The sequence below is a fragment of the Brachyhypopomus gauderio genome, unplaced genomic scaffold, assembly GCF_052324685.1.
Source record: "Brachyhypopomus gauderio isolate BG-103 unplaced genomic scaffold, BGAUD_0.2 sc92, whole genome shotgun sequence".
In the NCBI taxonomy this organism is placed as follows: Eukaryota; Metazoa; Chordata; class Actinopteri; order Gymnotiformes; family Hypopomidae; genus Brachyhypopomus; species Brachyhypopomus gauderio.
The window spans coordinates 1,003,324-1,029,644 of record NW_027506913.1 but is presented as its reverse complement, the minus strand read 5'-3'; the positions used below and the strand labels follow the sequence as shown (position 1 = coordinate 1,029,644).

General features: G+C 42.0%; 40 non-coding genes across 40 annotated transcripts; 20 read left to right on the top strand and 20 right to left on the bottom strand.

Moving 5' to 3' along the window:
* Positions 1–331: 331 nt before the first annotated feature.
* trnaw-cca (transfer RNA tryptophan (anticodon CCA)) lies at positions 332–403 on the top strand. The gene has a single exon. It is a non-coding gene; the product is annotated as a tRNA-Trp (tRNA).
* Positions 404–756: 353 nt separating this feature from the next.
* On the bottom strand, positions 757–828 carry trnag-ucc (transfer RNA glycine (anticodon UCC)). The gene has a single exon. It is a non-coding gene; the product is annotated as a tRNA-Gly (tRNA).
* Positions 829–1,645: 817 nt separating this feature from the next.
* Positions 1,646–1,717, top strand: trnaw-cca (transfer RNA tryptophan (anticodon CCA)). Its single transcript has one exon. It is a non-coding gene; the product is annotated as a tRNA-Trp (tRNA).
* Positions 1,718–2,069: 352 nt separating this feature from the next.
* On the bottom strand, positions 2,070–2,141 carry trnag-ucc (transfer RNA glycine (anticodon UCC)). The gene has a single exon. It is a non-coding gene; the product is annotated as a tRNA-Gly (tRNA).
* Positions 2,142–2,957: 816 nt separating this feature from the next.
* Positions 2,958–3,030, top strand: trnaw-cca (transfer RNA tryptophan (anticodon CCA)). The gene has a single exon. It is a non-coding gene; the product is annotated as a tRNA-Trp (tRNA).
* Positions 3,031–3,384: 354 nt separating this feature from the next.
* On the bottom strand, positions 3,385–3,456 carry trnag-ucc (transfer RNA glycine (anticodon UCC)). The gene has a single exon. It is a non-coding gene; the product is annotated as a tRNA-Gly (tRNA).
* An 815-nt stretch (positions 3,457–4,271) lies between these two features.
* trnaw-cca (transfer RNA tryptophan (anticodon CCA)) lies at positions 4,272–4,343 on the top strand. The gene has a single exon. It is a non-coding gene; the product is annotated as a tRNA-Trp (tRNA).
* A 352-nt stretch (positions 4,344–4,695) lies between these two features.
* trnag-ucc (transfer RNA glycine (anticodon UCC)) lies at positions 4,696–4,767 on the bottom strand. Its single transcript has one exon. It is a non-coding gene; the product is annotated as a tRNA-Gly (tRNA).
* An 815-nt stretch (positions 4,768–5,582) lies between these two features.
* trnaw-cca (transfer RNA tryptophan (anticodon CCA)) lies at positions 5,583–5,654 on the top strand. The gene has a single exon. It is a non-coding gene; the product is annotated as a tRNA-Trp (tRNA).
* A 352-nt stretch (positions 5,655–6,006) lies between these two features.
* trnag-ucc (transfer RNA glycine (anticodon UCC)) lies at positions 6,007–6,078 on the bottom strand. Its single transcript has one exon. It is a non-coding gene; the product is annotated as a tRNA-Gly (tRNA).
* An 815-nt stretch (positions 6,079–6,893) lies between these two features.
* trnaw-cca (transfer RNA tryptophan (anticodon CCA)) lies at positions 6,894–6,965 on the top strand. Its single transcript has one exon. It is a non-coding gene; the product is annotated as a tRNA-Trp (tRNA).
* Positions 6,966–7,317: 352 nt separating this feature from the next.
* On the bottom strand, positions 7,318–7,389 carry trnag-ucc (transfer RNA glycine (anticodon UCC)). Its single transcript has one exon. It is a non-coding gene; the product is annotated as a tRNA-Gly (tRNA).
* Positions 7,390–8,204: 815 nt separating this feature from the next.
* On the top strand, positions 8,205–8,276 carry trnaw-cca (transfer RNA tryptophan (anticodon CCA)). The gene has a single exon. It is a non-coding gene; the product is annotated as a tRNA-Trp (tRNA).
* Positions 8,277–8,628: 352 nt separating this feature from the next.
* trnag-ucc (transfer RNA glycine (anticodon UCC)) lies at positions 8,629–8,700 on the bottom strand. Its single transcript has one exon. It is a non-coding gene; the product is annotated as a tRNA-Gly (tRNA).
* An 815-nt stretch (positions 8,701–9,515) lies between these two features.
* Positions 9,516–9,587, top strand: trnaw-cca (transfer RNA tryptophan (anticodon CCA)). Its single transcript has one exon. It is a non-coding gene; the product is annotated as a tRNA-Trp (tRNA).
* A 352-nt stretch (positions 9,588–9,939) lies between these two features.
* Positions 9,940–10,011, bottom strand: trnag-ucc (transfer RNA glycine (anticodon UCC)). The gene has a single exon. It is a non-coding gene; the product is annotated as a tRNA-Gly (tRNA).
* Positions 10,012–10,826: 815 nt separating this feature from the next.
* On the top strand, positions 10,827–10,898 carry trnaw-cca (transfer RNA tryptophan (anticodon CCA)). The gene has a single exon. It is a non-coding gene; the product is annotated as a tRNA-Trp (tRNA).
* Positions 10,899–11,250: 352 nt separating this feature from the next.
* Positions 11,251–11,322, bottom strand: trnag-ucc (transfer RNA glycine (anticodon UCC)). Its single transcript has one exon. It is a non-coding gene; the product is annotated as a tRNA-Gly (tRNA).
* An 815-nt stretch (positions 11,323–12,137) lies between these two features.
* On the top strand, positions 12,138–12,209 carry trnaw-cca (transfer RNA tryptophan (anticodon CCA)). The gene has a single exon. It is a non-coding gene; the product is annotated as a tRNA-Trp (tRNA).
* Positions 12,210–12,561: 352 nt separating this feature from the next.
* Positions 12,562–12,633, bottom strand: trnag-ucc (transfer RNA glycine (anticodon UCC)). Its single transcript has one exon. It is a non-coding gene; the product is annotated as a tRNA-Gly (tRNA).
* An 815-nt stretch (positions 12,634–13,448) lies between these two features.
* trnaw-cca (transfer RNA tryptophan (anticodon CCA)) lies at positions 13,449–13,520 on the top strand. Its single transcript has one exon. It is a non-coding gene; the product is annotated as a tRNA-Trp (tRNA).
* A 352-nt stretch (positions 13,521–13,872) lies between these two features.
* Positions 13,873–13,944, bottom strand: trnag-ucc (transfer RNA glycine (anticodon UCC)). Its single transcript has one exon. It is a non-coding gene; the product is annotated as a tRNA-Gly (tRNA).
* An 815-nt stretch (positions 13,945–14,759) lies between these two features.
* On the top strand, positions 14,760–14,831 carry trnaw-cca (transfer RNA tryptophan (anticodon CCA)). The gene has a single exon. It is a non-coding gene; the product is annotated as a tRNA-Trp (tRNA).
* A 352-nt stretch (positions 14,832–15,183) lies between these two features.
* Positions 15,184–15,255, bottom strand: trnag-ucc (transfer RNA glycine (anticodon UCC)). Its single transcript has one exon. It is a non-coding gene; the product is annotated as a tRNA-Gly (tRNA).
* An 815-nt stretch (positions 15,256–16,070) lies between these two features.
* trnaw-cca (transfer RNA tryptophan (anticodon CCA)) lies at positions 16,071–16,142 on the top strand. The gene has a single exon. It is a non-coding gene; the product is annotated as a tRNA-Trp (tRNA).
* A 352-nt stretch (positions 16,143–16,494) lies between these two features.
* trnag-ucc (transfer RNA glycine (anticodon UCC)) lies at positions 16,495–16,566 on the bottom strand. Its single transcript has one exon. It is a non-coding gene; the product is annotated as a tRNA-Gly (tRNA).
* Positions 16,567–17,381: 815 nt separating this feature from the next.
* trnaw-cca (transfer RNA tryptophan (anticodon CCA)) lies at positions 17,382–17,453 on the top strand. Its single transcript has one exon. It is a non-coding gene; the product is annotated as a tRNA-Trp (tRNA).
* A 352-nt stretch (positions 17,454–17,805) lies between these two features.
* Positions 17,806–17,877, bottom strand: trnag-ucc (transfer RNA glycine (anticodon UCC)). The gene has a single exon. It is a non-coding gene; the product is annotated as a tRNA-Gly (tRNA).
* An 815-nt stretch (positions 17,878–18,692) lies between these two features.
* On the top strand, positions 18,693–18,764 carry trnaw-cca (transfer RNA tryptophan (anticodon CCA)). The gene has a single exon. It is a non-coding gene; the product is annotated as a tRNA-Trp (tRNA).
* A 352-nt stretch (positions 18,765–19,116) lies between these two features.
* Positions 19,117–19,188, bottom strand: trnag-ucc (transfer RNA glycine (anticodon UCC)). The gene has a single exon. It is a non-coding gene; the product is annotated as a tRNA-Gly (tRNA).
* Positions 19,189–20,003: 815 nt separating this feature from the next.
* On the top strand, positions 20,004–20,075 carry trnaw-cca (transfer RNA tryptophan (anticodon CCA)). The gene has a single exon. It is a non-coding gene; the product is annotated as a tRNA-Trp (tRNA).
* Positions 20,076–20,427: 352 nt separating this feature from the next.
* Positions 20,428–20,499, bottom strand: trnag-ucc (transfer RNA glycine (anticodon UCC)). Its single transcript has one exon. It is a non-coding gene; the product is annotated as a tRNA-Gly (tRNA).
* An 815-nt stretch (positions 20,500–21,314) lies between these two features.
* trnaw-cca (transfer RNA tryptophan (anticodon CCA)) lies at positions 21,315–21,386 on the top strand. Its single transcript has one exon. It is a non-coding gene; the product is annotated as a tRNA-Trp (tRNA).
* Positions 21,387–21,738: 352 nt separating this feature from the next.
* Positions 21,739–21,810, bottom strand: trnag-ucc (transfer RNA glycine (anticodon UCC)). Its single transcript has one exon. It is a non-coding gene; the product is annotated as a tRNA-Gly (tRNA).
* An 815-nt stretch (positions 21,811–22,625) lies between these two features.
* Positions 22,626–22,697, top strand: trnaw-cca (transfer RNA tryptophan (anticodon CCA)). Its single transcript has one exon. It is a non-coding gene; the product is annotated as a tRNA-Trp (tRNA).
* Positions 22,698–23,049: 352 nt separating this feature from the next.
* Positions 23,050–23,121, bottom strand: trnag-ucc (transfer RNA glycine (anticodon UCC)). Its single transcript has one exon. It is a non-coding gene; the product is annotated as a tRNA-Gly (tRNA).
* Positions 23,122–23,936: 815 nt separating this feature from the next.
* On the top strand, positions 23,937–24,008 carry trnaw-cca (transfer RNA tryptophan (anticodon CCA)). The gene has a single exon. It is a non-coding gene; the product is annotated as a tRNA-Trp (tRNA).
* Positions 24,009–24,360: 352 nt separating this feature from the next.
* On the bottom strand, positions 24,361–24,432 carry trnag-ucc (transfer RNA glycine (anticodon UCC)). Its single transcript has one exon. It is a non-coding gene; the product is annotated as a tRNA-Gly (tRNA).
* Positions 24,433–25,247: 815 nt separating this feature from the next.
* Positions 25,248–25,319, top strand: trnaw-cca (transfer RNA tryptophan (anticodon CCA)). Its single transcript has one exon. It is a non-coding gene; the product is annotated as a tRNA-Trp (tRNA).
* A 352-nt stretch (positions 25,320–25,671) lies between these two features.
* Positions 25,672–25,743, bottom strand: trnag-ucc (transfer RNA glycine (anticodon UCC)). Its single transcript has one exon. It is a non-coding gene; the product is annotated as a tRNA-Gly (tRNA).
* Positions 25,744–26,321: the final 578 nt, after the last annotated feature.

The following is a 26,321-nucleotide window of genomic DNA, read 5'->3' as shown; positions in this document are numbered from 1 at the left end:
AAGGTCCTCCGTTTTGTTACATCTCAGGTGCATGATAAACAAGAAAAGTTACCTTTAGCTGTATTGCCTTTCAAGGGCCGAATCGACAGATACTAACACAGAATCATGCATAGACTACTCAGGTTGAGAAGAAAGCAGAGAGCTCAGGGATTCTGCCTGAAGATTCCCTCCCTTTGGTACGTTCTTCCCTCACCATTACTCTCCTCTTGAATTGGTGAAACTTTAAGGCAGACGAGAGGGAATGAAAAAAATCAAAATACATTGGAAGAGCTATTGAACTAAAACATCTGACTGCCTTGTTCCATTATTTTAGCTAGACTTCTACGTATTAGACCTCGTGGCGCAACGGTAGCGCGTCTGACTCCAGATCAGAAGGTTACGTGTTCAAATCACGTCGGGGTCAAAAGCTTCTTTATAGCAACATGAAAATGGGGGCCGCAGCTTCAGCATGCAGGTCTCTTTGGCCTCGTTCTGATTTTGAGAAATAACAACGCTTTGTATCACTTCATTTAAAAACGATGTAAGAGTCACGGTCATCTGTGCAGCTGTGAGTAAGGTGTCAATGTAACCAGAACATATTAAAGCACAGTGTTTTTGAAGGTGTTGACTCCTATATCGTTCTGTATTGCATGAGTTATCTCTGAAGGTAAAAAGCAGGAGCAATCTGTAAAACATGAGCTTTGGTTGCCATCAATAAACGTGAGTGGCAAAGTACCACGTTTTGTGAATAACATCAGGTATCCATGTATAATGAGATGCGTTGGCCGGGAATCGAACCCGGGTCAACTGCTTGGAAGGCAGCTATGCTCACCACTATACCACCAACGCCTACATATGTCTCTTTACCTTGCATCTTGGCCATTGCAGTCTCCCATAACTGGATCGCTTCTCACATGCATAAAAGCACTTATCAAGCCACTACAGCACCTGGCTGCCTTTAAGCCTCTATTATTGCTTTATTCGTGCCACCATCCCTTCAAGATGCCGACAAGACATGCAACAAGAATCTTCTCTGTCAGTCCACAAGGTGGTGGAATGGACTTCCGCTGACAGTCCGTAAGGTCCAATCAATGGTTGTCTTCAACGCAAACTGAAGAATCAAAACTTCATGTAGTCACTAAGACTTGAATACTCATGGAAAAATAAGAAACTAAACTAAAACACATTTACTTTCTTCTCATCTTCGTTCCAATCTTGCCAGGTCTTTAACTTGATGCTATTCTTCACACTCACCAATCTATTGTAACATGAGAATGTTTTTCTTTTCGTTACTTCACTTTCTGAAGTAACTCTGCTCAAGAGCCTTTCTTGAAAGGTCCTCCGTTTTGTTACATCTCAGGTGCATGATAAACAAGAAACGTTACCTTTAGCTGTATTGCCTTTCAAGGGGCCGAATCGACAGATACTAACACAGAATCATGCATAGACTACTCAGGTTGAGAATGAAAGCAGAGAGCTCAGGGATTCTGCCTGAAGATTCCCTCCCTTTGGTACGTTCTTCCCTCACCATTACTCTCCTCTTGAATTGGTGAAACTTTAAGGCAGACGAGAGGGAATGAAAAAAATCTAAATACATTGGAAGAGCTATTGAACTAAAACATCTGACTGCCTTGTTCCATTTTTTTAGCTAGACTTCTACGTATTAGACCTCGTGGCGCAACGGTAGCGCGTCTGACTCCAGATCAGAAGGTTACGTGTTCAAATCACGTCGGGGTCAAAAGCTTCTTTATAGCAACATGAAAATGGGGCCGCAGCTTCAGCATGCAGGTCTCTTTGGCCTCATTCTGATTTGAGAAATAACAACGCTTTGTATCACTTCATTTAAAAACGATGTAAGAGTCACGGGTCATCTGTGCAGCTGTGAGTAAGGTGTCAATGTAACCAGAACATATTAAAGCACAGTGTTTTTGAAGGTGTTGACTCCTATATCGTTCTGTATTGCATGAGTTATCTCTGAAGGTAAAAAGCAGGAGCAATCTGTAAAACATGAGCTTTGGTTGCCATCAATAAACGTGAGTGGCAAAGTACCACGTTTTGTGAATAACATCAGGTATCCATGTATAACGAGATGCGTTGGCCGGGAATCGAACCCGGGTCAACTGCTTGGAAGGCAGCTATGCTCACCACTATACCACCCACGCCTACATTTGTCTCTTTACCTTGCATCTTGGCCATTGCAGTCTCCCATAACTGGATCGCTTCTCACATGCATAAAAGCACTTATCAAGCCACTACAGCAACCTGGCTGCCTTTAAGCCTCTATTATTGCTTTATTCGTGCCACCATCCCTTCAAGATGCCGACAAGACATGCAACAAGAATCTTCTCTGTCAGTCCACAAGGTGGTGGAATGGACTTCCGCTGACAGTCCGTAAGGTCCAATCAATGGTTGTCTTCAACGCAAACTGAAGAATCAAAACTTCATGTAGTCACTAAGACTTGAATACTCATGGAAAAATAAGAAACTAAACTAAAACACATTTACTTTCTTCTCATCTTCGTTCAATCTTGCCAGGTCTTTAACTTGATGCTATTCTTCACACTCACCAATCTATTGTAACATGAGAATTTTTTTCTTTTCGTTACTTCACTTTCTGAAGTAACTCTGCTCAAGAGCCTTTCTTGAAAGGTCCTCCGTTTTGTTACATCTCAGGTGCATGATAAACAAGAAACGTTACCTTTAGTTTGTATTGCCTTTCAAGGGCCGAATCGACAGATACATAACACAGAATCATGCATAGACTACTCAGGTTGAGAAGAAAGCAGAGAGCTCAGGGATTCTGCCTGAAGATTCCCTCCTTTGGTATGTTCTTCCCTCACCATTACTCTCCTCTTGAATTGGTGAAACTTTAAGGCAGACGAGAGGGAATGAAAAAAATCTAAATACATTGGAAGAGCTATTGAACTAAAACATCTGACTGCCTTGTTCCATTTTTTTAGCTAGACTTCTACGTATTAGACCTCGTGGCGTAACGGTAGCGCGTCTGACTCCAGATCAGAAGGTTACGTGTTCAAATCACGTCGGGGGTCAAAAGCATCTTTATAGCAACATGAAAATGGGGCCGCAGCTTCAGCATGCAGGTCTCTTTGGCCTCATTCTGATTTTGAGAAATAACAACGCTTTGTATCACTTCATTTAAAAACGATGTAAGAGTCACGGTCATCTGTGCAGCTGTGAGTAAGGTGTCAATGTAACCAGAACATATTAAAGCACAGTGTTTTTTGAAGGTGTTGACTCCTATATCGTTCTGTATTGCATGAGTTATCTCTGAAGGTAAAAAGCAGGAGCAATCTGTAAAACATGAGCTTTGGTTGCCATCAATAAACGTGAGTGGCAAAGGTACCACGTTTTGTGAATAACATCAGGTATACATGTATAATGAGATGCGTTGGCCGGGAATCGAACCCGGGTCAACTGCTTGGAAGGCAGCTATGCTCACCACTATACCACCAACACCTACATATGTCTCTTTACCTTGCATCTTGGCCATTGCAGTCTCCCATAACTGGATCGATTCTCACATGCATAAAAGCACTTATCAAGCCACTACAGCACCTGGCTGCCTTTGAGCCTCTATTATTGCTTTATTCGTGCCACCATCCCTTCAAGATGCCGACAAGACATGCAACAAGAATCTTCTCTGTCAGTCCACAAGGTGGTGGAATGGACTTCCGCTGACAGTCCGTAAGGTCCAATCAATGGTTGTCTTCAACGCAAACTGAAGAATCAAAACTTCATGTAGTCACTAAGACTTGAATACTCATGGAAAAATAAGAAACTAAACTAAAACACATTTACTTTCTTCTCATCTTCGTTCCAATCTTGCCAGGTCTTTAACTTGATGCTATTCTTCACACTCACCAATCTTTTGTAACATGAGAATGTTTTTCTTTTCGTTACTTCACTTTCTGAAGTAACTCTGCTCAAGAGCCTTTCTTGAAAGGTCCTCCGTTTTGTTACATCTCAGGTGCATGATAAACAAGAAAAGTTACCTTTAGCTGTATTGCCTTTCAAGGGCCGAATCGACAGATACTAACACAGAATCATGCATAGACTACTCAGGTTGAGAAGAAAGCAGAGAGCTCAGGGATTCTGCCTGAAGATTCCCTCCCTTTGGTACGTTCTTCCCTCACCATTACTCTCCTCTTGAATTGGTGAAACTTTAAGGCAGACGAGAGGGAATGAAAAAAATCAAAATACATTGGAAGAGCTATTGAACTAAAACATCTGACTGCCTTGTTCCATTATTTTAGCTAGACTTCTACGTATTAGACCTCGTGGCGCAACGGTAGCGCGTCTGACTCCAGATCAGAAGGTTACGTGTTCAAATCACGTCGGGGTCAAAAGCTTCTTTATAGCAACATGAAAATGGGGCCGCAGCTTCAGCATGCAGGTCTCTTTGGCCTCATTCTGATTTTGAGAAATAACAACGCTTTGTATCACTTCATTTAAAAACGATGTAAGAGTCACGGTCATCTGTGCAGCTGTGAGTAAGGTGTCAATGTAACCAGAACATATTAAAGCACAGTGTTTTTGAAGGTGTTGACTCCTATATCGTTCTGTATTGCATGAGTTATCTCTGAAGGTAAAAAGCAGGAGCAATCTGTAAAACATGAGCTTTGGTTGCCATCAATAAACGTGAGTGGCAAAGTACCACGTTTTGTGAATAACATCAGGTATCCATGTATAATGAGATGCGTTGGCCGGGAATCGAACCCAGGTCAACTGCTTGGAAGGCAGCTATGCTCACCACTATACCACCAACGCCTACATATGTCTCTTTACCTTGCATCTTGGCCATTGCAGTCTCCCATAACTGGATCGCTTCTCACATGCATAAAAGCACTTATCAAGCCACTACAGCACCTGGCTGCCTTTAAGCCTTTATTATTGCTTTATTCGTGCCACAATCCCTTCAAGATGCCGACAAGACATGCAACAAGAATCTTCTCTGTCAGTCCACAAGGTGGTGCAATGGACTTCCGCTGACAGTCCGTAAGGTCCAATCAATGGTTGTCTTCAACGCAAACTGAAGAATCAAAACTTCATGTAGTCACTAAGACTTGAATACTCATGGAAAAATAAGAAACTAAACTAAAACACATTTACTTTCTTCTCATCTTCGTTCCAATCTTGCCAGGTCTTTAACTTGATGCTATTCTTCACACTCACCAATCTATTGTAACATGAGAATGTTTTTCTTTTCGTTACTTCACTTTCTGAAGTAACTCTGCTCAAGAGCCTTTCTTGAAAGGTCCTCCGTTTTGTTACATCTCAGGTGCATGATAAACAAGAAACGTTACCTTTAGCTGTATTGCCTTTCAAGGGCCGAATCGACAGATACTAACACAGAATCATGCATAGACTACTCAGGTTGAGAAGAAAGCAGAGAGCTCAGGGATTCTGCCTGAAGATTCCCTCCCTTTGGTACGTTCTTCCCTCACCATTACTCTCCTCTTGAATTGGTGAAACTTTAAGGCAGACGAGAGGGAATGAAAAAAATCTAAATACATTGGAAGAGCTATTGAACTAAAACATCTGACTGCCTTGTTCCATTTTTTTAGCTAGACTTCTACGTATTAGACCTCGTGGCGCAACGGTAGCGCGTCTGACTCCAGATCAGAAGGTTACGTGTTCAAATCACGTCGGGGTCAAAAGCTTCTTTATAGCAACATGAAAATGGGGCCGCAGCTTCAGCATGCAGGTCTCTTTGGCCTCATTCTGATTTTGAGAAATAACAACGCTTTGTATCACTTCATTTAAAAACGATGTAAGAGTCACGGTCATCTGTGCAGCTGTGAGTAAGGTGTCAATGTAACCAGAACATATTAAAGCACAGTGTTTTTGAAGGTGTTGACTCCTATATCGTTCTGTATTGCATGAGTTATCTCTGAAGGTAAAAAGCAGGAGCAATCTGTAAAACATGAGCTTTGGTTGCCATCAATAAACGTGAGTGGCAAAGTACCACGTTTTGTGAATAACATCAGGTATCCATGTATAATGAGATGCGTTGGCCGGGAATCAAACCCGGGTCAACTGCTTGGAAGGCAGCTATGCTCACCACTATACCACCAACGCCTACATATGTCTCTTTACCTTGCATCTTGGCCATTGCAGTCTCCCATAACTGGATCGCTTCTCACATGCATAAAAGCACTTATCAAGCCACTACAGCACCTGGCTGCCTTTAAGCCTCTATTATTGCTTTATTCGTGCCACCATCCCTTCAAGATGCCGACAAGACATGCAACAAGAATCTTCTCTGTCAGTCCACAAGGTGGTGGAATGGACTTCCGCTGACAGTCCGTAAGGTCCAATCAATGGTTGTCTTCAACGCAAACTGAAGAATCAAAACTTCATGTAGTCACTAAGACTTGAATACTCATGGAAAAATAAGAAACTAAACTAAAACACATTTACTTTCTTCTCATCTTCGTTCCAATCTTGCCAGGTCTTTAACTTGATGCTATTCTTCACACTCACCAATCTATTGTAACATGAGAATTTTTTTCTTTTCGTTACTTCACTTTCTGAAGTAACTCTGCTCAAGAGCCTTTCTTGAAAGGTCCTCCGTTTTGTTACATCTCAGGTGCATGATAAACAAGAAACGTTACCTTTAGCTGTATTGCCTTTCAAGGGCCGAATCGACAGATACTAACACAGAATCATGCATAGACTACTCAGGTTGAGAAGAAAGCAGAGAGCTCAGGGATTCTGCCTGAAGATTCCCTCCCTTTGGTATGTTCTTCCCTCACCATTACTCTCCTCTTGAATTGGTGAAACTTTAAGGCAGACGAGAGGGAATGAAAAAAATCAAAATACATTGGAAGAGCTATTGAACTAAAACATCTGACTGCCTTGTTCCATTTTTTTAGCTAGACTTCTACGTATTAGACCTCGTGGCGCAACGGTAGCGCGTCTGACTCCAGATCAGAAGGTTACGTGTTCAAATCACGTCGGGGTCAAAAGCTTCTTTATAGCAACATGAAAATGGGGCCGCAGCTTCAGCATGCAGGTCTCTTTGGCCTCATTCTGATTTTGAGAAATAACAACGCTTTGTATCACTTCATTTAAAAACGATGTAAGAGTCACGGTCATCTGTGCAGCTGTGAGTAAGGTGTCAATGTAACCAGAACATATTAAAGCACAGTGTTTTTGAAGGTGTTGACTCCTATATCGTTCTGTATTGCATGAGTTATCTCTGAAGGTAAAAAGCAGGAGCAATCTGTAAAACATGAGCTTTGGTTGCCATCAATAAACGTGAGTGGCAAAGTACCACGTTTTGTGAATAACATCAGGTATCCATGTATAACGAGATGCGTTGGCCGGGAATCGAACCCGGGTCAACTGCTTGGAAGGCAGCTATGCTCACCACTATACCACCCACGCCTACATTTGTCTCTTTACCTTGCATCTTGGCCATTGCAGTCTCCCATAACTGGATCGCTTCTCACATGCATAAAAGCACTTATCAAGCCACTACAGCACCTGGCTGCCTTTAAGCCTCTATTATTGCTTTATTCGTGCCACCATCCCTTCAAGATGCCGACAAGACATGCAACAAGAATCTTCTCTGTCAGTCCACAAGGTGGTGGAATGGACTTCCGCTGACAGTCCGTAAGGTCCAATCAATGGTTGTCTTCAACGCAAACTGAAGAATCAAAACTTCATGTAGTCACTAAGACTTGAATACTCATGGAAAAATAAGAAACTAAACTAAAACACATTTACTTTCTTCTCATCTTCGTTCCAATCTTGCCAGGTCTTTAACTTGATGCTATTCTTCACACTCACCAATCTATTGTAACATGAGAATTTTTTTCTTTTCGTTACTTCACTTTCTGAAGTAACTCTGCTCAAGAGCCTTTCTTGAAAGGTCCTCCGTTTTGTTACATCTCAGGTGCATGATAAACAAGAAACGTTACCTTTAGTTGTATTGCCTTTCAAGGGCCGAATCGACAGATACTAACACAGAATCATGCATAGACTACTCAGGTTGAGAAGAAAGCAGAGAGCTCAGGGATTCTGCCTGAAGATTCCCTCCCTTTGGTATGTTCTTCCCTCACCATTACTCTCCTCTTGAATTGGTGAAACTTTAAGGCAGACGAGAGGGAATGAAAAAAATCTAAATACATTGGAAGAGCTATTGAACTAAAACATCTGACTGCCTTGTTCCATTTTTTTAGCTAGACTTCTACGTATTAGACCTCGTGGCGTAACGGTAGCGCGTCTGACTCCAGATCAGAAGGTTACGTGTTCAAATCACGTCGGGGTCAAAAGCATCTTTATAGCAACATGAAAATGGGGCCGCAGCTTCAGCATGCAGGTCTCTTTGGCCTCATTCTGATTTTGAGAAATAACAACGCTTTGTATCACTTCATTTAAAAACGATGTAAGAGTCACGGTCATCTGTGCAGCTGTGAGTAAGGTGTCAATGTAACCAGAACATATTAAAGCACAGTGTTTTTGAAGGTGTTGACTCCTATATCGTTCTGTATTGCATGAGTTATCTCTGAAGGTAAAAAGCAGGAGCAATCTGTAAAACATGAGCTTTGGTTGCCATCAATAAACGTGAGTGGCAAAGTACCACGTTTTGTGAATAACATCAGGTATACATGTATAATGAGATGCGTTGGCCGGGAATCGAACCCGGGTCAACTGCTTGGAAGGCAGCTATGCTCACCACTATACCACCAACACCTACATATGTCTCTTTACCTTGCATCTTGGCCATTGCAGTCTCCCATAACTGGATCGATTCTCACATGCATAAAAGCACTTATCAAGCCACTACAGCACCTGGCTGCCTTTGAGCCTCTATTATTGCTTTATTCGTGCCACCATCCCTTCAAGATGCCGACAAGACATGCAACAAGAATCTTCTCTGTCAGTCCACAAGGTGGTGGAATGGACTTCCGCTGACAGTCCGTAAGGTCCAATCAATGGTTGTCTTCAACGCAAACTGAAGAATCAAAACTTCATGTAGTCACTAAGACTTGAATACTCATGGAAAAATAAGAAACTAAACTAAAACACATTTACTTTCTTCTCATCTTCGTTCCAATCTTGCCAGGTCTTTAACTTGATGCTATTCTTCACACTCACCAATCTTTTGTAACATGAGAATGTTTTTCTTTTCGTTACTTCACTTTCTGAAGTAACTCTGCTCAAGAGCCTTTCTTGAAAGGTCCTCCGTTTTGTTACATCTCAGGTGCATGATAAACAAGAAAAGTTACCTTTAGCTGTATTGCCTTTCAAGGGCCGAATCGACAGATACTAACACAGAATCATGCATAGACTACTCAGGTTGAGAAGAAAGCAGAGAGCTCAGGGATTCTGCCTGAAGATTCCCTCCCTTTGGTACGTTCTTCCCTCACCATTACTCTCCTCTTGAATTGGTGAAACTTTAAGGCAGACGAGAGGGAATGAAAAAAATCAAAATACATTGGAAGAGCTATTGAACTAAAACATCTGACTGCCTTGTTCCATTATTTTAGCTAGACTTCTACGTATTAGACCTCGTGGCGCAACGGTAGCGCGTCTGACTCCAGATCAGAAGGTTACGTGTTCAAATCACGTCGGGGTCAAAAGCTTCTTTATAGCAACATGAAAATGGGGCCGCAGCTTCAGCATGCAGGTCTCTTTGGCCTCATTCTGATTTTGAGAAATAACAACGCTTTGTATCACTTCATTTAAAAACGATGTAAGAGTCACGGTCATCTGTGCAGCTGTGAGTAAGGTGTCAATGTAACCAGAACATATTAAAGCACAGTGTTTTTGAAGGTGTTGACTCCTATATCGTTCTGTATTGCATGAGTTATCTCTGAAGGTAAAAAGCAGGAGCAATCTGTAAAACATGAGCTTTGGTTGCCATCAATAAACGTGAGTGGCAAAGTACCACGTTTTGTGAATAACATCAGGTATCCATGTATAATGAGATGCGTTGGCCGGGAATCGAACCCGGGTCAACTGCTTGGAAGGCAGCTATGCTCACCACTATACCACCAACGCCTACATAGGTCTCTTTACCTTGCATCTTGGCCATTGCAGTCTCCCATAACTGGATCGCTTCTCACATGCATAAAAGCACTTATCAAGCCACTACAGCACCTGGCTGCCTTTAAGCCTCTATTATTGCTTTATTCGTGCCACCATCCCTTCAAGATGCCGACAAGACATGCAACAAGAATCTTCTCTGTCAGTCCACAAGGTGGTGGAATGGACTTCCGCTGACAGTCCGTAAGGTCCAATCAATGGTTGTCTTCAACGCAAACTGAAGAATCAAAACTTCATGTAGTCACTAAGACTTGAATACTCATGGAAAAATAAGAAACTAAACTAAAACACATTTACTTTCTTCTCATCTTCGTTCCAATCTTGCCAGGTCTTTAACTTGATGCTATTCTTCACACTCACCAATCTATTGTAACATGAGAAAGTTTTTCTTTTCGTTACTTCACTTTCTGAAGTAACTCTGCTCAAGAGCCTTTCTTGAAAGGTCCTCCGTTTTGTTACATCTCAGGTGCATGATAAACAAGAAAAGTTACCTTTAGCTGTATTGCCTTTCAAGGGCCGAATCGACAGATACTAACACAGAATCATGCATAGACTACTCAGGTTGAGAAGAAAGCAGAGAGCTCAGGGATTCTGCCTGAAGATTCCCTCCCTTTGGTACGTTCTTCCCTCACCATTACTCTCCTCTTGAATTGGTGAAACTTTAAGGCAGACGAGAGGGAATGAAAAAAATCAAAATACATTGGAAGAGCTATTGAACTAAAACATCTGACTGCCTTGTTCCATTTTTTTAGCTAGACTTCTACGTATTAGACCTCGTGGCGCAACGGTAGCGCGTCTGACTCCAGATCAGAAGGTTACGTGTTCAAATCACGTCGGGGTCAAAAGCTTCTTTAAAGCAACATGAAAATGGGGCCGCAGCTTCAGCATGCAGGTCTCTTTGGCCTCGTTCTGATTTTGAGAAATAACAACGCTTTGTATCACTTCATTTAAAAACGATGTAAGAGTCACGGTCATCTGTGCAGCTGTGAGTAAGGTGTCAATGTAACCAGAACATATTAAAGCACAGTGTTTTTGAAGGTGTTGACTCCTATATCGTTCTGTATTGCATGAGTTATCTCTGAAGGTAAAAAGCAGGAGCAATCTGTAAAACATGAGCTTTGGTTGCCATCAATAAACGTGAGTGGCAAAGTACCACGTTTTGTGAATAACATCAGGTATCCATGTATAATGAGATGCGTTGGCCGGGAATCGAACCCGGGTCAACTGCTTGGAAGGCAGCTATGCTCACCACTATACCACCAACACCTACATATGTCTCTTTACCTTGCATCTTGGCCATTGCAGTCTCCCATAACTGGATCGCTTCTCACATGCATAAAAGCACTTATCAAGCCACTACAGCACCTGGCTGCCTTTAAGCCTCTATTATTGCTTTATTCGTGCCACCATCCCTTCAAGATGCCGACAAGACATGCAACAAGAATCTTCTCTGTCAGTCCACAAGGTGGTGGAATGGACTTCCGCTGACAGTCCGTAAGGTCCAATCAATGGTTGTCTTCAACGCAAACTGAAGAATCAAAACTTTATGTAGTCACTAAGACTTGAATACTCATGGAAAAATAAGAAACTAAACTAAAACACATTTACTTTCTTCTCATCTTCGTTCCAATCTTGCCAGGTCTTTAACTTGATGCTATTCTTCACACTCACCAATCTATTGTAACATGAGAAAGTTTTTCTTTTCGTTACTTCACTTTCTGAAGTAACTCTGCTCAAGAGCCTTTCTTGAAAGGTCCTCCGTTTTGTTACATCTCAGGTGCATGATAAACAAGAAAAGTTACCTTTAGCTGTATTGCCTTTCAAGGGCCGAATCGACAGATACTAACACAGAATCATGCATAGACTACTCAGGTTGAGAAGAAAGCAGAGAGCTCAGGGATTCTGCCTGAAGATTCCCTCCCTTTGGTACGTTCTTCCCTCACCATTACTCTCCTCTTGAATTGGTGAAACTTTAAGGCAGACGAGAGGGAATGAAAAAAATCAAAATACATTGGAAGAGCTATTGAACTAAAACATCTGACTGCCTTGTTCCATTTTTTTAGCTAGACTTCTACGTATTAGACCTCGTGGCGCAACGGTAGCGCGTCTGACTCCAGATCAGAAGGTTACGTGTTCAAATCACGTCGGGGTCAAAAGCTTCTTTAAAGCAACATGAAAATGGGGCCGCAGCTTCAGCATGCAGGTCTCTTTGGCCTCGTTCTGATTTTGAGAAATAACAACGCTTTGTATCACTTCATTTAAAAACGATGTAAGAGTCACGGTCATCTGTGCAGCTGTGAGTAAGGTGTCAATGTAACCAGAACATATTAAAGCACAGTGTTTTTGAAGGTGTTGACTCCTATATCGTTCTGTATTGCATGAGTTATCTCTGAAGGTAAAAAGCAGGAGCAATCTGTAAAACATGAGCTTTGGTTGCCATCAATAAACGTGAGTGGCAAAGTACCACGTTTTGTGAATAACATCAGGTATCCATGTATAATGAGATGCGTTGGCCGGGAATCGAACCCGGGTCAACTGCTTGGAAGGCAGCTATGCTCACCACTATACCACCAACACCTACATATGTCTCTTTACCTTGCATCTTGGCCATTGCAGTCTCCCATAACTGGATCGCTTCTCACATGCATAAAAGCACTTATCAAGCCACTACAGCACCTGGCTGCCTTTAAGCCTCTATTATTGCTTTATTCGTGCCACCATCCCTTCAAGATGCCGACAAGACATGCAACAAGAATCTTCTCTGTCAGTCCACAAGGTGGTGGAATGGACTTCCGCTGACAGTCCGTAAGGTCCAATCAATGGTTGTCTTCAACGCAAACTGAAGAATCAAAACTTTATGTAGTCACTAAGACTTGAATACTCATGGAAAAATAAGAAACTAAACTAAAACACATTTACTTTCTTCTCATCTTCGTTCCAATCTTGCCAGGTCTTTAACTTGATGCTATTCTTCACACTCACCAATCTATTGTAACATGAGAAAGTTTTTCTTTTCGTTACTTCACTTTCTGAAGTAACTCTGCTCAAGAGCCTTTCTTGAAAGGTCCTCCGTTTTGTTACATCTCAGGTGCATGATAAACAAGAAAAGTTACCTTTAGCTGTATTGCCTTTCAAGGGCCGAATCGACAGATACTAACACAGAATCATGCATAGACTACTCAGGTTGAGAAGAAAGCAGAGAGCTCAGGGATTCTGCCTGAAGATTCCCTCCCTTTGGTACGTTCTTCCCTCACCATTACTCTCCTCTTGAATTGGTGAAACTTTAAGGCAGACGAGAGGGAATGAAAAAAATCAAAATACATTGGAAGAGCTATTGAACTAAAACATCTGACTGCCTTGTTCCATTTTTTTAGCTAGACTTCTACGTATTAGACCTCGTGGCGCAACGGTAGCGCGTCTGACTCCAGATCAGAAGGTTACGTGTTCAAATCACGTCGGGGTCAAAAGCTTCTTTAAAGCAACATGAAAATGGGGCCGCAGCTTCAGCATGCAGGTCTCTTTGGCCTCGTTCTGATTTTGAGAAATAACAACGCTTTGTATCACTTCATTTAAAAACGATGTAAGAGTCACGGTCATCTGTGCAGCTGTGAGTAAGGTGTCAATGTAACCAGAACATATTAAAGCACAGTGTTTTTGAAGGTGTTGACTCCTATATCGTTCTGTATTGCATGAGTTATCTCTGAAGGTAAAAAGCAGGAGCAATCTGTAAAACATGAGCTTTGGTTGCCATCAATAAACGTGAGTGGCAAAGTACCACGTTTTGTGAATAACATCAGGTATCCATGTATAATGAGATGCGTTGGCCGGGAATCGAACCCGGGTCAACTGCTTGGAAGGCAGCTATGCTCACCACTATACCACCAACACCTACATATGTCTCTTTACCTTGCATCTTGGCCATTGCAGTCTCCCATAACTGGATCGATTCTCACATGCATAAAAGCACTTATCAAGCCACTACAGCACCTGGCTGCCTTTGAGCCTCTATTATTGCTTTATTCGTGCCACCATCCCTTCAAGATGCCGACAAGACATGCAACAAGAATCTTCTCTGTCAGTCCACAAGGTGGTGGAATGGACTTCCGCTGACAGTCCGTAAGGTCCAATCAATGGTTGTCTTCAACGCAAACTGAAGAATCAAAACTTCATGTAGTCACTAAGACTTGAATACTCATGGAAAAATAAGAAACTAAACTAAAACACATTTACTTTCTTCTCATCTTCGTTCCAATCTTGCCAGGTCTTTAACTTGATGCTATTCTTCACACTCACCAATCTTTTGTAACATGAGAATGTTTTTCTTTTCGTTACTTCACTTTCTGAAGTAACTCTGCTCAAGAGCCTTTCTTGAAAGGTCCTCCGTTTTGTTACATCTCAGGTGCATGATAAACAAGAAAAGTTACCTTTAGCTGTATTGCCTTTCAAGGGCCGAATCGACAGATACTAACACAGAATCATGCATAGACTACTCAGGTTGAGAAGAAAGCAGAGAGCTCAGGGATTCTGCCTGAAGATTCCCTCCCTTTGGTACGTTCTTCCCTCACCATTACTCTCCTCTTGAATTGGTGAAACTTTAAGGCAGACGAGAGGGAATGAAAAAAATCAAAATACATTGGAAGAGCTATTGAACTAAAACATCTGACTGCCTTGTTCCATTATTTTAGCTAGACTTCTACGTATTAGACCTCGTGGCGCAACGGTAGCGCGTCTGACTCCAGATCAGAAGGTTACGTGTTCAAATCACGTCGGGGTCAAAAGCTTCTTTATAGCAACATGAAAATGGGGCCGCAGCTTCAGCATGCAGGTCTCTTTGGCCTCATTCTGATTTTGAGAAATAACAACGCTTTGTATCACTTCATTTAAAAACGATGTAAGAGTCACGGTCATCTGTGCAGCTGTGAGTAAGGTGTCAATGTAACCAGAACATATTAAAGCACAGTGTTTTTGAAGGTGTTGACTCCTATATCGTTCTGTATTGCATGAGTTATCTCTGAAGGTAAAAAGCAGGAGCAATCTGTAAAACATGAGCTTTGGTTGCCATCAATAAACGTGAGTGGCAAAGTACCACGTTTTGTGAATAACATCAGGTATCCATGTATAATGAGATGCGTTGGCCGGGAATCGAACCCGGGTCAACTGCTTGGAAGGCAGCTATGCTCACCACTATACCACCAACGCCTACATAGGTCTCTTTACCTTGCATCTTGGCCATTGCAGTCTCCCATAACTGGATCGCTTCTCACATGCATAAAAGCACTTATCAAGCCACTACAGCACCTGGCTGCCTTTAAGCCTCTATTATTGCTTTATTCGTGCCACCATCCCTTCAAGATGCCGACAAGACATGCAACAAGAATCTTCTCTGTCAGTCCACAAGGTGGTGGAATGGACTTCCGCTGACAGTCCGTAAGGTCCAATCAATGGTTGTCTTCAACGCAAACTGAAGAATCAAAACTTCATGTAGTCACTAAGACTTGAATACTCATGGAAAAATAAGAAACTAAACTAAAACACATTTACTTTCTTCTCATCTTCGTTCCAATCTTGCCAGGTCTTTAACTTGATGCTATTCTTCACACTCACCAATCTATTGTAACATGAGAAAGTTTTTCTTTTCGTTACTTCACTTTCTGAAGTAACTCTGCTCAAGAGCCTTTCTTGAAAGGTCCTCCGTTTTGTTACATCTCAGGTGCATGATAAACAAGAAAAGTTACCTTTAGCTGTATTGCCTTTCAAGGGCCGAATCGACAGATACTAACACAGAATCATGCATAGACTACTCAGGTTGAGAAGAAAGCAGAGAGCTCAGGGATTCTGCCTGAAGATTCCCTCCCTTTGGTACGTTCTTCCCTCACCATTACTCTCCTCTTGAATTGGTGAAACTTTAAGGCAGACGAGAGGGAATGAAAAAAATCAAAATACATTGGAAGAGCTATTGAACTAAAACATCTGACTGCCTTGTTCCATTTTTTTAGCTAGACTTCTACGTATTAGACCTCGTGGCGCAACGGTAGCGCGTCTGACTCCAGATCAGAAGGTTACGTGTTCAAATCACGTCGGGGTCAAAAGCTTCTTTAAAGCAACATGAAAATGGGGCCGCAGCTTCAGCATGCAGGTCTCTTTGGCCTCGTTCTGATTTTGAGAAATAACAACGCTTTGTATCACTTCATTTAAAAACGATGTAAGAGTCACGGTCATCTGTGCAGCTGTGAGTAAGGTGTCAATGTAACCAGAACATATTAAAGCACAGTGTTTTTGAAGGTGTTGACTCCTATATCGTTCTGTATTGCATGAGTTATCTCTGAAGGTAAAAAGCAGGAGCAATCTGTAAAACATGAGCTTTGGTTGCCATCAATAAACGTGAGTGGCAAAGTACCACGTTTTGTGAATAACATCAGGTATCCATGTATAATGAGATGCGTTGGCCGGGAATCGAACCCGGGTCAACTGCTTGGAAGGCAGCTATGCTCACCACTATACCACCAACACCTACATATGTCTCTTTACCTTGCATCTTGGCCATTGCAGTCTCCCATAACTGGATCGCTTCTCACATGCATAAAAGCACTTATCAAGCCACTACAGCACCTGGCTGCCTTTAAGCCTCTATTATTGCTTTATTCGTGCCACCATCCCTTCAAGATGCCGACAAGACATGCAACAAGAATCTTCTCTGTCAGTCCACAAGGTGGTGGAATGGACTTCCGCTGACAGTCCGTAAGGTCCAATCAATGGTTGTCTTCAACGCAAACTGAAGAATCAAAACTTTATGTAGTCACTAAGACTTGAATACTCATGGAAAAATAAGAAACTAAACTAAAACACATTTACTTTCTTCTCATCTTCGTTCCAATCTTGCCAGGTCTTTAACTTGATGCTATTCTTCACACTCACCAATCTATTGTAACATGAGAAAGTTTTTCTTTTCGTTACTTCACTTTCTGAAGTAACTCTGCTCAAGAGCCTTTCTTGAAAGGTCCTCCGTTTTGTTACATCTCAGGTGCATGATAAACAAGAAAAGTTACCTTTAGCTGTATTGCCTTTCAAGGGCCGAATCGACAGATACTAACACAGAATCATGCATAGACTACTCAGGTTGAGAAGAAAGCAGAGAGCTCAGGGATTCTGCCTGAAGATTCCCTCCCTTTGGTACGTTCTTCCCTCACCATTACTCTCCTCTTGAATTGGTGAAACTTTAAGGCAGACGAGAGGGAATGAAAAAAATCAAAATACATTGGAAGAGCTATTGAACTAAAACATCTGACTGCCTTGTTCCATTTTTTTAGCTAGACTTCTACGTATTAGACCTCGTGGCGCAACGGTAGCGCGTCTGACTCCAGATCAGAAGGTTACGTGTTCAAATCACGTCGGGGTCAAAAGCTTCTTTAAAGCAACATGAAAATGGGGCCGCAGCTTCAGCATGCAGGTCTCTTTGGCCTCGTTCTGATTTTGAGAAATAACAACGCTTTGTATCACTTCATTTAAAAACGATGTAAGAGTCACGGTCATCTGTGCAGCTGTGAGTAAGGTGTCAATGTAACCAGAACATATTAAAGCACAGTGTTTTTGAAGGTGTTGACTCCTATATCGTTCTGTATTGCATGAGTTATCTCTGAAGGTAAAAAGCAGGAGCAATCTGTAAAACATGAGCTTTGGTTGCCATCAATAAACGTGAGTGGCAAAGTACCACGTTTTGTGAATAACATCAGGTATCCATGTATAATGAGATGCGTTGGCCGGGAATCGAACCCGGGTCAACTGCTTGGAAGGCAGCTATGCTCACCACTATACCACCAACACCTACATATGTCTCTTTACCTTGCATCTTGGCCATTGCAGTCTCCCATAACTGGATCGCTTCTCACATGCATAAAAGCACTTATCAAGCCACTACAGCACCTGGCTGCCTTTAAGCCTCTATTATTGCTTTATTCGTGCCACCATCCCTTCAAGATGCCGACAAGACATGCAACAAGAATCTTCTCTGTCAGTCCACAAGGTGGTGGAATGGACTTCCGCTGACAGTCCGTAAGGTCCAATCAATGGTTGTCTTCAACGCAAACTGAAGAATCAAAACTTTATGTAGTCACTAAGACTTGAATACTCATGGAAAAATAAGAAACTAAACTAAAACACATTTACTTTCTTCTCATCTTCGTTCCAATCTTGCCAGGTCTTTAACTTGATGCTATTCTTCACACTCACCAATCTATTGTAACATGAGAAAGTTTTTCTTTTCGTTACTTCACTTTCTGAAGTAACTCTGCTCAAGAGCCTTTCTTGAAAGGTCCTCCGTTTTGTTACATCTCAGGTGCATGATAAACAAGAAAAGTTACCTTTAGCTGTATTGCCTTTCAAGGGCCGAATCGACAGATACTAACACAGAATCATGCATAGACTACTCAGGTTGAGAAGAAAGCAGAGAGCTCAGGGATTCTGCCTGAAGATTCCCTCCCTTTGGTACGTTCTTCCCTCACCATTACTCTCCTCTTGAATTGGTGAAACTTTAAGGCAGACGAGAGGGAATGAAAAAAATCAAAATACATTGGAAGAGCTATTGAACTAAAACATCTGACTGCCTTGTTCCATTTTTTTAGCTAGACTTCTACGTATTAGACCTCGTGGCGCAACGGTAGCGCGTCTGACTCCAGATCAGAAGGTTACGTGTTCAAATCACGTCGGGGTCAAAAGCTTCTTTAAAGCAACATGAAAATGGGGCCGCAGCTTCAGCATGCAGGTCTCTTTGGCCTCGTTCTGATTTTGAGAAATAACAACGCTTTGTATCACTTCATTTAAAAACGATGTAAGAGTCACGGTCATCTGTGCAGCTGTGAGTAAGGTGTCAATGTAACCAGAACATATTAAAGCACAGTGTTTTTGAAGGTGTTGACTCCTATATCGTTCTGTATTGCATGAGTTATCTCTGAAGGTAAAAAGCAGGAGCAATCTGTAAAACATGAGCTTTGGTTGCCATCAATAAACGTGAGTGGCAAAGTACCACGTTTTGTGAATAACATCAGGTATCCATGTATAATGAGATGCGTTGGCCGGGAATCGAACCCGGGTCAACTGCTTGGAAGGCAGCTATGCTCACCACTATACCACCAACACCTACATATGTCTCTTTACCTTGCATCTTGGCCATTGCAGTCTCCCATAACTGGATCGCTTCTCACATGCATAAAAGCACTTATCAAGCCACTACAGCACCTGGCTGCCTTTAAGCCTCTATTATTGCTTTATTCGTGCCACCATCCCTTCAAGATGCCGACAAGACATGCAACAAGAATCTTCTCTGTCAGTCCACAAGGTGGTGGAATGGACTTCCGCTGACAGTCCGTAAGGTCCAATCAATGGTTGTCTTCAACGCAAACTGAAGAATCAAAACTTTATGTAGTCACTAAGACTTGAATACTCATGGAAAAATAAGAAACTAAACTAAAACACATTTACTTTCTTCTCATCTTCGTTCCAATCTTGCCAGGTCTTTAACTTGATGCTATTCTTCACACTCACCAATCTATTGTAACATGAGAAAGTTTTTCTTTTCGTTACTTCACTTTCTGAAGTAACTCTGCTCAAGAGCCTTTCTTGAAAGGTCCTCCGTTTTGTTACATCTCAGGTGCATGATAAACAAGAAAAGTTACCTTTAGCTGTATTGCCTTTCAAGGGCCGAATCGACAGATACTAACACAGAATCATGCATAGACTACTCAGGTTGAGAAGAAAGCAGAGAGCTCAGGGATTCTGCCTGAAGATTCCCTCCCTTTGGTACGTTCTTCCCTCACCATTACTCTCCTCTTGAATTGGTGAAACTTTAAGGCAGACGAGAGGGAATGAAAAAAATCAAAATACATTGGAAGAGCTATTGAACTAAAACATCTGACTGCCTTGTTCCATTTTTTTAGCTAGACTTCTACGTATTAGACCTCGTGGCGCAACGGTAGCGCGTCTGACTCCAGATCAGAAGGTTACGTGTTCAAATCACGTCGGGGTCAAAAGCTTCTTTAAAGCAACATGAAAATGGGGCCGCAGCTTCAGCATGCAGGTCTCTTTGGCCTCGTTCTGATTTTGAGAAATAACAACGCTTTGTATCACTTCATTTAAAAACGATGTAAGAGTCACGGTCATCTGTGCAGCTGTGAGTAAGGTGTCAATGTAACCAGAACATATTAAAGCACAGTGTTTTTGAAGGTGTTGACTCCTATATCGTTCTGTATTGCATGAGTTATCTCTGAAGGTAAAAAGCAGGAGCAATCTGTAAAACATGAGCTTTGGTTGCCATCAATAAACGTGAGTGGCAAAGTACCACGTTTTGTGAATAACATCAGGTATCCATGTATAATGAGATGCGTTGGCCGGGAATCGAACCCGGGTCAACTGCTTGGAAGGCAGCTATGCTCACCACTATACCACCAACACCTACATATGTCTCTTTACCTTGCATCTTGGCCATTGCAGTCTCCCATAACTGGATCGCTTCTCACATGCATAAAAGCACTTATCAAGCCACTACAGCACCTGGCTGCCTTTAAGCCTCTATTATTGCTTTATTCGTGCCACCATCCCTTCAAGATGCCGACAAGACATGCAACAAGAATCTTCTCTGTCAGTCCACAAGGTGGTGGAATGGACTTCCGCTGACAGTCCGTAAGGTCCAATCAATGGTTGTCTTCAACGCAAACTGAAGAATCAAAACTTTATGTAGTCACTAAGACTTGAATACTCATGGAAAAATAAGAAACTAAACTAAAACACATTTACTTTCTTCTCATCTTCGTTCCAATCTTGCCAGGTCTTTAACTTGATGCTATTCTTCACACTCACCAATCTATTGTAAGATGAGAAAGTTTTTCTTTTCGTTACTTCACTTTCTGAAGTAACTCTGCTCAAGAGCCTTTCTTGAAAGGTCCTCCGTTTTGTTACATCTCAGGTGCATGATAAACAAGAAAAGTTACCTTTAGCTGTATTGCCTTTCAAGGGCCGAATCGACAGATACTAACACAGAATCATGCATAGACTACTCAGGTTGAGAAGAAAGCAGAGAGCTCAGGGATTCTGCCTGAAGATTCCCTCCCTTTGGTACGTTCTTCCCTCACCATTACTCTCCTCTTGAATTGGTGAAACTTTAAGGCAGACGAGAGGGAATGAAAAAAATCAAAATACATTGGAAGAGCTATTGAACTAAAACATCTGACTGCCTTGTTCCATTTTTTTAGCTAGACTTCTACGTATTAGACCTCGTGGCGCAACGGTAGCGCGTCTGACTCCAGATCAGAAGGTTACGTGTTCAAATCACGTCGGGGTCAAAAGCTTCTTTAAAGCAACATGAAAATGGGGCCGCAGCTTCAGCATGCAGGTCTCTTTGGCCTCGTTCTGATTTTGAGAAATAACAACGCTTTGTATCACTTCATTTAAAAACGATGTAAGAGTCACGGTCATCTGTGCAGCTGTGAGTAAGGTGTCAATGTAACCAGAACATATTAAAGCACAGTGTTTTTGAAGGTGTTGACTCCTATATCGTTCTGTATTGCATGAGTTATCTCTGAAGGTAAAAAGCAGGAGCAATCTGTAAAACATGAGCTTTGGTTGCCATCAATAAACGTGAGTGGCAAAGTACCACGTTTTGTGAATAACATCAGGTATCCATGTATAATGAGATGCGTTGGCCGGGAATCGAACCCGGGTCAACTGCTTGGAAGGCAGCTATGCTCACCACTATACCACCAACACCTACATATGTCTCTTTACCTTGCATCTTGGCCATTGCAGTCTCCCATAACTGGATCGCTTCTCACATGCATAAAAGCACTTATCAAGCCACTACAGCACCTGGCTGCCTTTAAGCCTCTATTATTGCTTTATTCGTGCCACCATCCCTTCAAGATGCCGACAAGACATGCAACAAGAATCTTCTCTGTCAGTCCACAAGGTGGTGGAATGGACTTCCGCTGACAGTCCGTAAGGTCCAATCAATGGTTGTCTTCAACGCAAACTGAAGAATCAAAACTTTATGTAGTCACTAAGACTTGAATACTCATGGAAAAATAAGAAACTAAACTAAAACACATTTACTTTCTTCTCATCTTCGTTCCAATCTTGCCAGGTCTTTAACTTGATGCTATTCTTCACACTCACCAATCTATTGTAAGATGAGAAAGTTTTTCTTTTCGTTACTTCACTTTCTGAAGTAACTCTGCTCAAGAGCCTTTCTTGAAAGGTCCTCCGTTTTGTTACATCTCAGGTGCATGATAAACAAGAAAAGTTACCTTTAGCTGTATTGCCTTTCAAGGGCCGAATCGACAGATACTAACACAGAATCATGCATAGACTACTCAGGTTGAGAAGAAAGCAGAGAGCTCAGGGATTCTGCCTGAAGATTCCCTCCCTTTGGTACGTTCTTCCCTCACCATTACTCTCCTCTTGAATTGGTGAAACTTTAAGGCAGACGAGAGGGAATGAAAAAAATCAAAATACATTGGAAGAGCTATTGAACTAAAACATCTGACTGCCTTGTTCCATTTTTTTAGCTAGACTTCTACGTATTAGACCTCGTGGCGCAACGGTAGCGTGTCTGACTCCAGATCAGAAGGTTACGTGTTCAAATCACGTCGGGGTCAAAAGCTTCTTTAAAGCAACATGAAAATGGGGCCGCAGCTTCAGCATGCAGGTCTCTTTGGCCTCGTTCTGATTTTGAGAAATAACAACGCTTTGTATCACTTCATTTAAAAACGATGTAAGAGTCACGGTCATCTGTGCAGCTGTGAGTAAGGTGTCAATGTAACCAGAACATATTAAAGCACAGTGTTTTTGAAGGTGTTGACTCCTATATCGTTCTGTATTGCATGAGTTATCTCTGAAGGTAAAAAGCAGGAGCAATCTGTAAAACATGAGCTTTGGTTGCCATCAATAAACGTGAGTGGCAAAGTACCACGTTTTGTGAATAACATCAGGTATCCATGTATAATGAGATGCGTTGGCCGGGAATCGAACCCGGGTCAACTGCTTGGAAGGCAGCTATGCTCACCACTATACCACCAACACCTACATATGTCTCTTTACCTTGCATCTTGGCCATTGCAGTCTCCCATAACTGGATCGCTTCTCACATGCATAAAAGCACTTATCAAGCCACTACAGCACCTGGCTGCCTTTAAGCCTCTATTATTGCTTTATTCGTGCCACCATCCCTTCAAGATGCCGACAAGACATGCAACAAGAATCTTCTCTGTCAGTCCACAAGGTGGTGGAATGGACTTCCGCTGACAGTCCGTAAGGTCCAATCAATGGTTGTCTTCAACGCAAACTGAAGAATCAAAACTTTATGTAGTCACTAAGACTTGAATACTCATGGAAAAATAAGAAACTAAACTAAAACACATTTACTTTCTTCTCATCTTCGTTCCAATCTTGCCAGGTCTTTAACTTGATGCTATTCTTCACACTCACCAATCTATTGTAACATGAGAAAGTTTTTCTTTTCGTTACTTCACTTTCTGAAGTAACTCTGCTCAAGAGCCTTTCTTGAAAGGTCCTCCGTTTTGTTACATCTCAGGTGCATGATAAACAAGAAAAGTTACCTTTAGCTGTATTGCCTTTCAAGGGCCGAATCGACAGATACTAACACAGAATCATGCATAGACTACTCAGGTTGAGAAGAAAGCAGAGAGCTCAGGGATTCTGCCTGAAGATTCCCTCCCTTTGGTACGTTCTTCCCTCACCATTACTCTCCTCTTGAATTGGTGAAACTTTAAGGCAGACGAGAGGGAATGAAAAAAATCAAAATACATTGGAAGAGCTATTGAACTAAAACATCTGACTGCCTTGTTCCATTTTTTTAGCTAGACTTCTACGTATTAGACCTCGTGGCGCAACGGTAGCGCGTCTGACTCCAGATCAGAAGGTTACGTGTTCAAATCACGTCGGGGTCAAAAGCTTCTTTAAAGCAACATGAAAATGGGGCCGCAGCTTCAGCATGCAGGTCTCTTTGGCCTCGTTCTGATTTTGAGAAATAACAACGCTTTGTATCACTTCATTTAAAAACGATGTAAGAGTCACGGTCATCTGTGCAGCTGTGAGTAAGGTGTCAATGTAACCAGAACATATTAAAGCACAGTGTTTTTGAAGGTGTTGACTCCTATATCGTTCTGTATTGCATGAGTTATCTCTGAAGGTAAAAAGCAGGAGCAATCTGTAAAACATGAGCTTTGGTTGCCATCAATAAACGTGAGTGGCAAAGTACCACGTTTTGTGAATAACATCAGGTATCCATGTATAATGAGATGCGTTGGCCGGGAATCGAACCCGGGTCAACTGCTTGGAAGGCAGCTATGCTCACCACTATACCACCAACACCTACATATGTCTCTTTACCTTGCATCTTGGCCATTGCAGTCTCCCATAACTGGATCGCTTCTCACATGCATAAAAGCACTTATCAAGCCACTACAGCACCTGGCTGCCTTTAAGCCTCTATTATTGCTTTATTCGTGCCACCATCCCTTCAAGATGCCGACAAGACATGCAACAAGAATCTTCTCTGTCAGTCCACAAGGTGGTGGAATGGACTTCCGCTGACAGTCCGTAAGGTCCAATCAATGGTTGTCTTCAACGCAAACTGAAGAATCAAAACTTTATGTAGTCACTAAGACTTGAATACTCATGGAAAAATAAGAAACTAAACTAAAACACATTTACTTTCTTCTCATCTTCGTTCCAATCTTGCCAGGTCTTTAACTTGATGCTATTCTTCACACTCACCAATCTATTGTAACATGAGAAAGTTTTTCTTTTCGTTACTTCACTTTCTGAAGTAACTCTGCTCAAGAGCCTTTCTTGAAAGGTCCTCCGTTTTGTTACATCTCAGGTGCATGATAAACAAGAAAAGTTACCTTTAGCTGTATTGCCTTTCAAGGGCCGAATCGACAGATACTAACACAGAATCATGCATAGACTACTCAGGTTGAGAAGAAAGCAGAGAGCTCAGGGATTCTGCCTGAAGATTCCCTCCCTTTGGTACGTTCTTCCCTCACCATTACTCTCCTCTTGAATTGGTGAAACTTTAAGGCAGACGAGAGGGAATGAAAAAAATCAAAATACATTGGAAGAGCTATTGAACTAAAACATCTGACTGCCTTGTTCCATTTTTTTAGCTAGACTTCTACGTATTAGACCTCGTGGCGCAACGGTAGCGCGTCTGACTCCAGATCAGAAGGTTACGTGTTCAAATCACGTCGGGGTCAAAAGCTTCTTTAAAGCAACATGAAAATGGGGCCGCAGCTTCAGCATGCAGGTCTCTTTGGCCTCGTTCTGATTTTGAGAAATAACAACGCTTTGTATCACTTCATTTAAAAACGATGTAAGAGTCACGGTCATCTGTGCAGCTGTGAGTAAGGTGTCAATGTAACCAGAACATATTAAAGCACAGTGTTTTTGAAGGTGTTGACTCCTATATCGTTCTGTATTGCATGAGTTATCTCTGAAGGTAAAAAGCAGGAGCAATCTGTAAAACATGAGCTTTGGTTGCCATCAATAAACGTGAGTGGCAAAGTACCACGTTTTGTGAATAACATCAGGTATCCATGTATAATGAGATGCGTTGGCCGGGAATCGAACCCGGGTCAACTGCTTGGAAGGCAGCTATGCTCACCACTATACCACCAACACCTACATATGTCTCTTTACCTTGCATCTTGGCCATTGCAGTCTCCCATAACTGGATCGCTTCTCACATGCATAAAAGCACTTATCAAGCCACTACAGCACCTGGCTGCCTTTAAGCCTCTATTATTGCTTTATTCGTGCCACCATCCCTTCAAGATGCCGACAAGACATGCAACAAGAATCTTCTCTGTCAGTCCACAAGGTGGTGGAATGGACTTCCGCTGACAGTCCGTAAGGTCCAATCAATGGTTGTCTTCAACGCAAACTGAAGAATCAAAACTTTATGTAGTCACTAAGACTTGAATACTCATGGAAAAATAAGAAACTAAACTAAAACACATTTACTTTCTTCTCATCTTCGTTCCAATCTTGCCAGGTCTTTAACTTGATGCTATTCTTCACACTCACCAATCTATTGTAACATGAGAAAGTTTTTCTTTTCGTTACTTCACTTTCTGAAGTAACTCTGCTCAAGAGCCTTTCTTGAAAGGTCCTCCGTTTTGTTACATCTCAGGTGCATGATAAACAAGAAAAGTTACCTTTAGCTGTATTGCCTTTCAAGGGCCGAATCGACAGATACT